Source organism: Heterodontus francisci, chromosome 30 (genome assembly GCF_036365525.1).
Source record: "Heterodontus francisci isolate sHetFra1 chromosome 30, sHetFra1.hap1, whole genome shotgun sequence".
NCBI lineage: Eukaryota > Metazoa > Chordata > Chondrichthyes > Heterodontiformes > Heterodontidae > Heterodontus > Heterodontus francisci.
The window spans coordinates 58,319,408-58,325,986 of record NC_090400.1 but is presented as its reverse complement, the minus strand read 5'-3'; positions in this window follow the sequence as shown (position 1 = coordinate 58,325,986).

Below are 6,579 nucleotides of genomic sequence, written 5' to 3'. Positions count from 1 at the left end.
GTTTTACAGGGTAGACACCGAGAGGTTGTTTCCCCTGGTTGGGGAATCTGGAACATGGGGACACAGTTTCAAGATAAGGGGTCGATCATTTAAGACTGAGATGAGGAGAAATTTATTCACTTAAAGGGGTTGTGAATCTTTGGAATTCTCTACCCCAGAGGGTTGTGGATGATCCATCATTGAATTTATTTAAGGCTCGGATAAACAGATTTTTGGTCTCAGGGAATCAAGGGATATGGGCGGGAAAGTGGAGTTGAAGCTCAAGATCAGCCATGATCATATTGAATGGTGGATCAAGCTCAATGTGCCATATGGTCTACTGGTGCTCCTAGTTCTTATGTTCTTATTCCCCCTTGCTGTGGACTCCTCCACCAGAGGAAATAGTTTCTCTCTATTTCCCCTATCGAATCCTTTTTATCTTTGAGGGGCCAATTAACTGTCAGAAGGTAGCAGGAGATGCTGTGAGATTTGGGATTTAGCTTCAAGAAAATTCCATTAACAGCAACAAATGGGGAGCAGTTAAAGGGATAAAAACAGTTTATTGTAAACACGAAGCCATTTTGCTCTTGTGCTGTTGTGAGATTCTTGCTGCATTTGTAATATATTACAACATTTGTAATAATAGCCCATAACAGAGAGATTTCAAACACGGTGCACATAAGGGGCTATGACTTTGTTAGACTCTGGATTTTATTCCCCAGGCATGATAGATAAATTGATTTTCTGCCTCAGCCTAACTGCCAATGGTTTTTTCAGTAAATGGAAAAAGTAATATTACATTACTGTTAGCTGCTAATGACACAGACAAGGTCACAGACACAATGCTCGTCCTTACAGTGTCGAATCAATATCAGCACTTTGAAAGGACTTCAAAAGGCAATTTGGTTCCCTAAAGTACTGTAATCGAAGTTGTAGGAGGAGTACAGACAAGATGGGCCCCTCAAAAACACAGAAGGAAAATTAAACCAGGGTAACAAATTAAAAGACCTTACAGAGCAGAGGAGGGCGACATATTCTGGATGCAGGGATTGTGGTGAGAGAATGAATGGAGGCTTATTCCTATCTCTTTAGTTTATTGATCAGGGCCACTGTCAAGGGGAATAAGAAACAGAAAATAAAACACCATGGTAACAATTGACAGTCAGCAAGGAGCATCAGTCACCATGAGATACTGTGATATTGATATGAAATCCAATTGCTGCTCACTTATATTAATCGTTCCATTCAGCCATCTCCTTCCCTCCTACTACTCCATGACAATGTTCCCACTTTTGAATATGATGCTCTGGCAGTTTAATTTGTGCTCGTGTTTTTACTACCTGCACACTTTTTTGCCCATTATCTATTGTCTTTTATAGATATTCAAACAGGGATGCCTGGACTCTTAATGGGTCCATGGGGTCAGATTTCGATTACAAATGAATTTACGGCACAGGAACAGACCATTCGGTCCATCAGGTCCATGCTGGTGTTTATGCTCCACGAGCCTCCTCCCACCTCGCTTCATCTTACTCCATCAACTTATCCTTCCATTCCTTTCTCCCTCATATTGATCCAGATTTCCCTTAAATGCATCTATACTATTCACCTCAATCACTCCCTGTGCTGACGTGTTCCACATTCTCACCATCTCTAGGTAAGGATGTTTCTTCTGAATTCCCTATTGGATTTATTAGTGACTATCTATGGCCCAGAGTTTTGAATTCCCCACAAGTGGGAACATCTTCTCCACGTCTACCCTGTCAAATCCCTCATAATTGTAAGGACCTCTGTAGGGTACCCCTCAGTTTTTTTCTAGAGAAAAAAGCCCCAGCCTGTTCAGTCTTTCCTGATTAGTTGTAACCTCTCAGTTCTGGTAAGATCTCTGTAAATCTTTTTTCCACTTTCTTCAGTACTTCTATGTCCTTTTTCTAAAACGGAGACCAGGACTATGCACAGTATTCATTGGCTACCCCACCCAGTTAAGCAATCTATTTTCCCCTGCATCTTCAATACTTTTTATAATTAATAAATCAAAAGTGTTCAAGAAAGTGGAGTATACCATGTAATTAACTTGGATTTTACACCATAATTTACTGTCTTCAAAGTACTCCTCCCATCTCTGTTTAAAGAATTACCGAGTCATAAAAATATCAGCAATTTTCTGGTTTTGTGGAAAGCTGTCATTATGGATTGTCTTTGTCAGCTGTGGAAATATCAGTTCTGGAGGAGGCTCTGAGTATCCTGGACTAGCTGGAGTGAGTGCAGAAATATTCTGCTGGCTGGGCAGAGCTATACACACGCACAGCTCCAGCGTTGGGCAGCTTCACACACAACTTAATCTGCTCCACCCCCACAGGTCTAGGGTTGTTAACCTTCAAGGATTATCCTTGACTCTCCAGGAATTTAAGATTAAATTGACCCTGGACACTGCTGCATCAAAACACGGGAAAGTAAATATTGAGGCATTTAAAAACAAAAAATAATTCATTTTATTTTTGCACTTTTGATTCATTAGTTATAAAATATATTGGGAAAGTGAGGGAGGGGGAGAAAGATTGTTTAAATGGGTGGAATGGTCCAAGGCAGAATGTTATAGGGTGAAACCTTTAGGAATACATCCAACTGGAATTTAGAAGAGTGAGGGGAAACTTGATTGAAGTTTATAAGATCCTGAATGGTCTTGACAAGGTGGATGTGGAAAGGATGTTTCCTCTTGTGGGTGGGTCCAGAACTAGGGGGCACTGTTTTAAAATTAGGGGTCACCCTTTTAGGACAGAGATGAGGAGAAATTTTTTTTCTCAGAGGGTTGTGTGACTTTGGAACTCTCTGCCTCAGAGCAAGATCATTGAATATTTTTAAGGCGGAGGTAGATAGATTCTAGTTCGGCAAGGGAATCAAAGGTTACCGGGGGGTAGATGGAAGTGTGGAATTCGAAACATAAACAGGTCAGCCATGATCTTATTCAATGACAGAGCAGGCTAGAGGGACCGAGTGGCCTACTTCTGCTCCTACTTCATATGTTTGTATGTAACTTGAGTTAGTAACCCTACCTAAGACTACCTTTCCACTTGACTCCAACAACAACAGCTTGCATTTATATAGCACCTTTAACATACTAAAATGTCCCAATCAGCTTCACAGGAACATTATCAAATAAAGTTTGACACCAAGCCACATACAGAGCTATTAGAGCAATGGCCAAAGAGGTAGGTTTTAAGGAGCATCTTAAAACAGCAGAGAGAGGCAGACATGTTTAGGGAGGGAATTCCAGAGCTTAGGGCCCAGGCAGTTGAAGGCACTGCATGGTGGGGTGATTTAAAGACAGGGCTGCACAAGAGGCCAGAATTGGAGGAGCGCAGAGACCTCGGGATGGTTGTGGGCTGGAGATAGGGAGGGGTGAGGCCATGGAGGGATCTGAAACAGGGGTGATTTAAGCAGACTGGATCTGCTTCCCCCTTCTTAGCAATTGACTCTGTTAGTAGAGAGAGAGAGATACAGCACTGAAACAGGTCCTTCGGCCCACCGAGTCTGTGCCGACCATCAACCACCCATTTATACTAATCCTACATTAATCCCATATTCCCGACCACATCCCCTCCTACATTAATCCCATATTTGCTACCATTCTCCTACCTACACTAGGGGCAATTTACCTATCAATCTGCAAGTCTTTGGCTGTGGGAGGAAACTGGAGCACCTGGCGAAAACCCATTTGGTCACAGGGAGAACTTGCAAACTCCGCACAAGCAGTACCCAGAACTGAATCCGGGTCACTGGAGCTGTCAGGCTGCGGTGCTAACCACTGCGCCACCCATAAAACTTTCCGTCCTTCACAATTAACTGAGTTCAACCTGCATTAGAATTTGCAAAATAGCATTATCAGCCAAAATAGTCTTTGGGCCTAGTGTCGTTCTTTCACATTGTAGTAAGTAAGCATGAAACAGATAAGGGAACATGTTTAAAGGTAAAGGCACCAAAAGAACTTGCATTTCTACAGTGTTTTTAAAGCCAATAAAGTACTTTTGAAGTGTAGTAATGGTTCAGAGTAGGGTTGCCAACCCTCCAGGATTGCCCTGGTGTCTCCAGAAATTGATAAACTCGGGACACTGCTGCAAGCAAGACCCGGGAGAAAGATCATCAAGACGTTAATCTATGAATGCTCTTGTTGACTAGTTACAAAAATATTGGACATGCAGAGATAAAAGGCTGTTTGACTGACAGTCAAGAATCATCCAAGTAGGTAATAAAGAATCTATTCACTTTTCAATTGGTGTAGAAAGACAAGAATGGACATATTAGGTGACCAATAGCGGGAATATGGGCGAAGCAGCTGGAGGCAGGAGGGCATGTGATGCAACCTCCAGGAATATGTCCAGCCAGAGTTGGGAACCCAAGTTATAATATAGAAAACAATCAGAAAAGCATCTCTGTAATTTAAAAACTTAAATATATATATATATAATTATTTCAACCCAAATGTCACAATCCAGAGACTCGGATGAGTCATAAAAAGTGAAAATTCTCCATAAGTGGTTTTACTGTCAGATTCCAAATCTTGAGATTGAAGCAATGCCTTACACACACTCCCAGTCACCTGTTATCAATTATATAGAGTAAGCTGACAGTAACGTTTTGCCTTGGATTGCTCTCATTGCTGCGTCAGCTTGGCTGTGAAGGGGTTTTCTGATATTTCTGCAGATCAAATTAAAAAAAAAAGACAGTCTATTTCCACCATTCATTGGGATCATGGCTAATCTGTATCCTAACTTGGTCTGTGCGCCTTGGCTCTATGTCAGTTGATGCTCTTGGCTAGCAGTAACTGATTGCCCTCAGATTTGAGATTTTTCATTGAGGTACCATCTACTGCTTTTCGTGGGAGAGTTTCTCACTCCTTTGTGTAAAGAAGTGTTTCCTATCTTTTCTCCTGAATGGCCTGGTTCTGGTTTTAAAGTTATGTCGATTCAGGAGAAACTCCTTTACTCAGAGAGTAGTGAGAATGTTTGAGCGTGCTAGCACATGGAGTCATTGGGGAGAATAACTGCATTTAAGGGAAGCTCGATGAGCATGTGAGAGAGAAAGGAATAAAAGGATATGTGAATAGGGTTAGATAATGTAGGAGTGGGAGGAGGCTCACATGGAGCAGAACCATCGCATTGACCAGTTGAGACAAGCGGCCTATTTCTGTGCTGTAAATTCTATGTAATTGCACTCCCAACATTTTAGTGTAATGAAAACATTTTGGGTGAGTTGGTTTCTGATGTTAATGACAAGTGTCAAATGAGGTCACCAAAGAGTCAAAGCAGCGGCTAAGAATTTTCATCCATAGGGAAACCTCACCTGGCATTGCTCACTATCAAAAAGGAACAGCTTGCATTTTACGACCTGATGATGTTCCGAAGTGCAAAAACATTTGCACACAGCAAGATCCCACAAACAGCAATGTGATGAGTGTCATGATCCTGTTTTTTTTTCTCGGGAAATATTGCGGTGCCTCTTTAAGGCAGCAAAAGATCAGTACTTCTTTAAGGCAGCCAGCTTCAGAAGTTACTGAAAGTGCATCTTGGTTGCCTGGATGCAACCGTACAGAGAGGGAGAACAGGACAAACAATGTTGCATTTTGATTTTGAAAACTGGCTTTGCAGGGACAGTTGACAGACAGACAGCTGTGTGTTAGCAACTGAAGGGAGAAATGAGAGCTCCCAGACCATTTAAACTGAAGGAAGAGAAGTTAGTTTATTATTCCCTCTCAAAATTTTAAAAAGTCAAGCCAGATTAATTCTTTAAAAAAAAAATTATTGATCTGTGTTCATCACTGAAAAAGAGTAACACTTCAACTGCTGAACTGGACAGCTGAATTTCCTATTGTTGAACATGTTTTTTTTCCCATCGGACAACTGCGAAGACTTCAAGCAACCTTGGACTGTTTCTACATTGAAGATTCCATTTTGTCAGGAACGTAAATCTGCCAAGACTTTATTTCTATTTTTTTGGGCAGCTACATATGTATGCGAATGCGGGAGTTAGATTTCTTTAAATAAATTATAAGGTCTTCAGATATTGTTTTATCTAAGTTGTGTTTAAGATTTTTGTTTTTTTAATAAACAGTCAATTTATAGATATCTAAAGCTATCTGGTTTGGTTCGCCTCATTCGGGGGTTACTAGATTGTTTGAATTCAGCTGTGGCTTTCTTTGATTGGGAAAGTTTTAAGATATGTATGATGCGACCTGTGGAGCGGTGGGTCTTAATTGACAGTGCGTTGCTCCCACCGCAGTCAGAGTTATATATATGATTGGTGGCTTGGTCTTGAGCGGTCGTGCCATAACATAAGTGACCAGATAATCTGTTTGTAGTGATGTTAGTTTAGGGATGAATGCTGGTTGAGGGATGAGTGTTTGTTGAGGGATGAATGCTGTTTGAAGAATGAATGTTGCTCCCGGGATGAGGTTGGTTGAAGAATGAATGTTGCTCCAGGAATGAGGTTGGTTGAGGGATGAATGTTGCTCCTGGAAGGAGGTTGGTTGAGGGATGAATGTTGCTCCTGGGATGAGGTTGGTTGAGGGATGAATGTTGCTCCTGGAAGGAGGTTGGTTGAGGG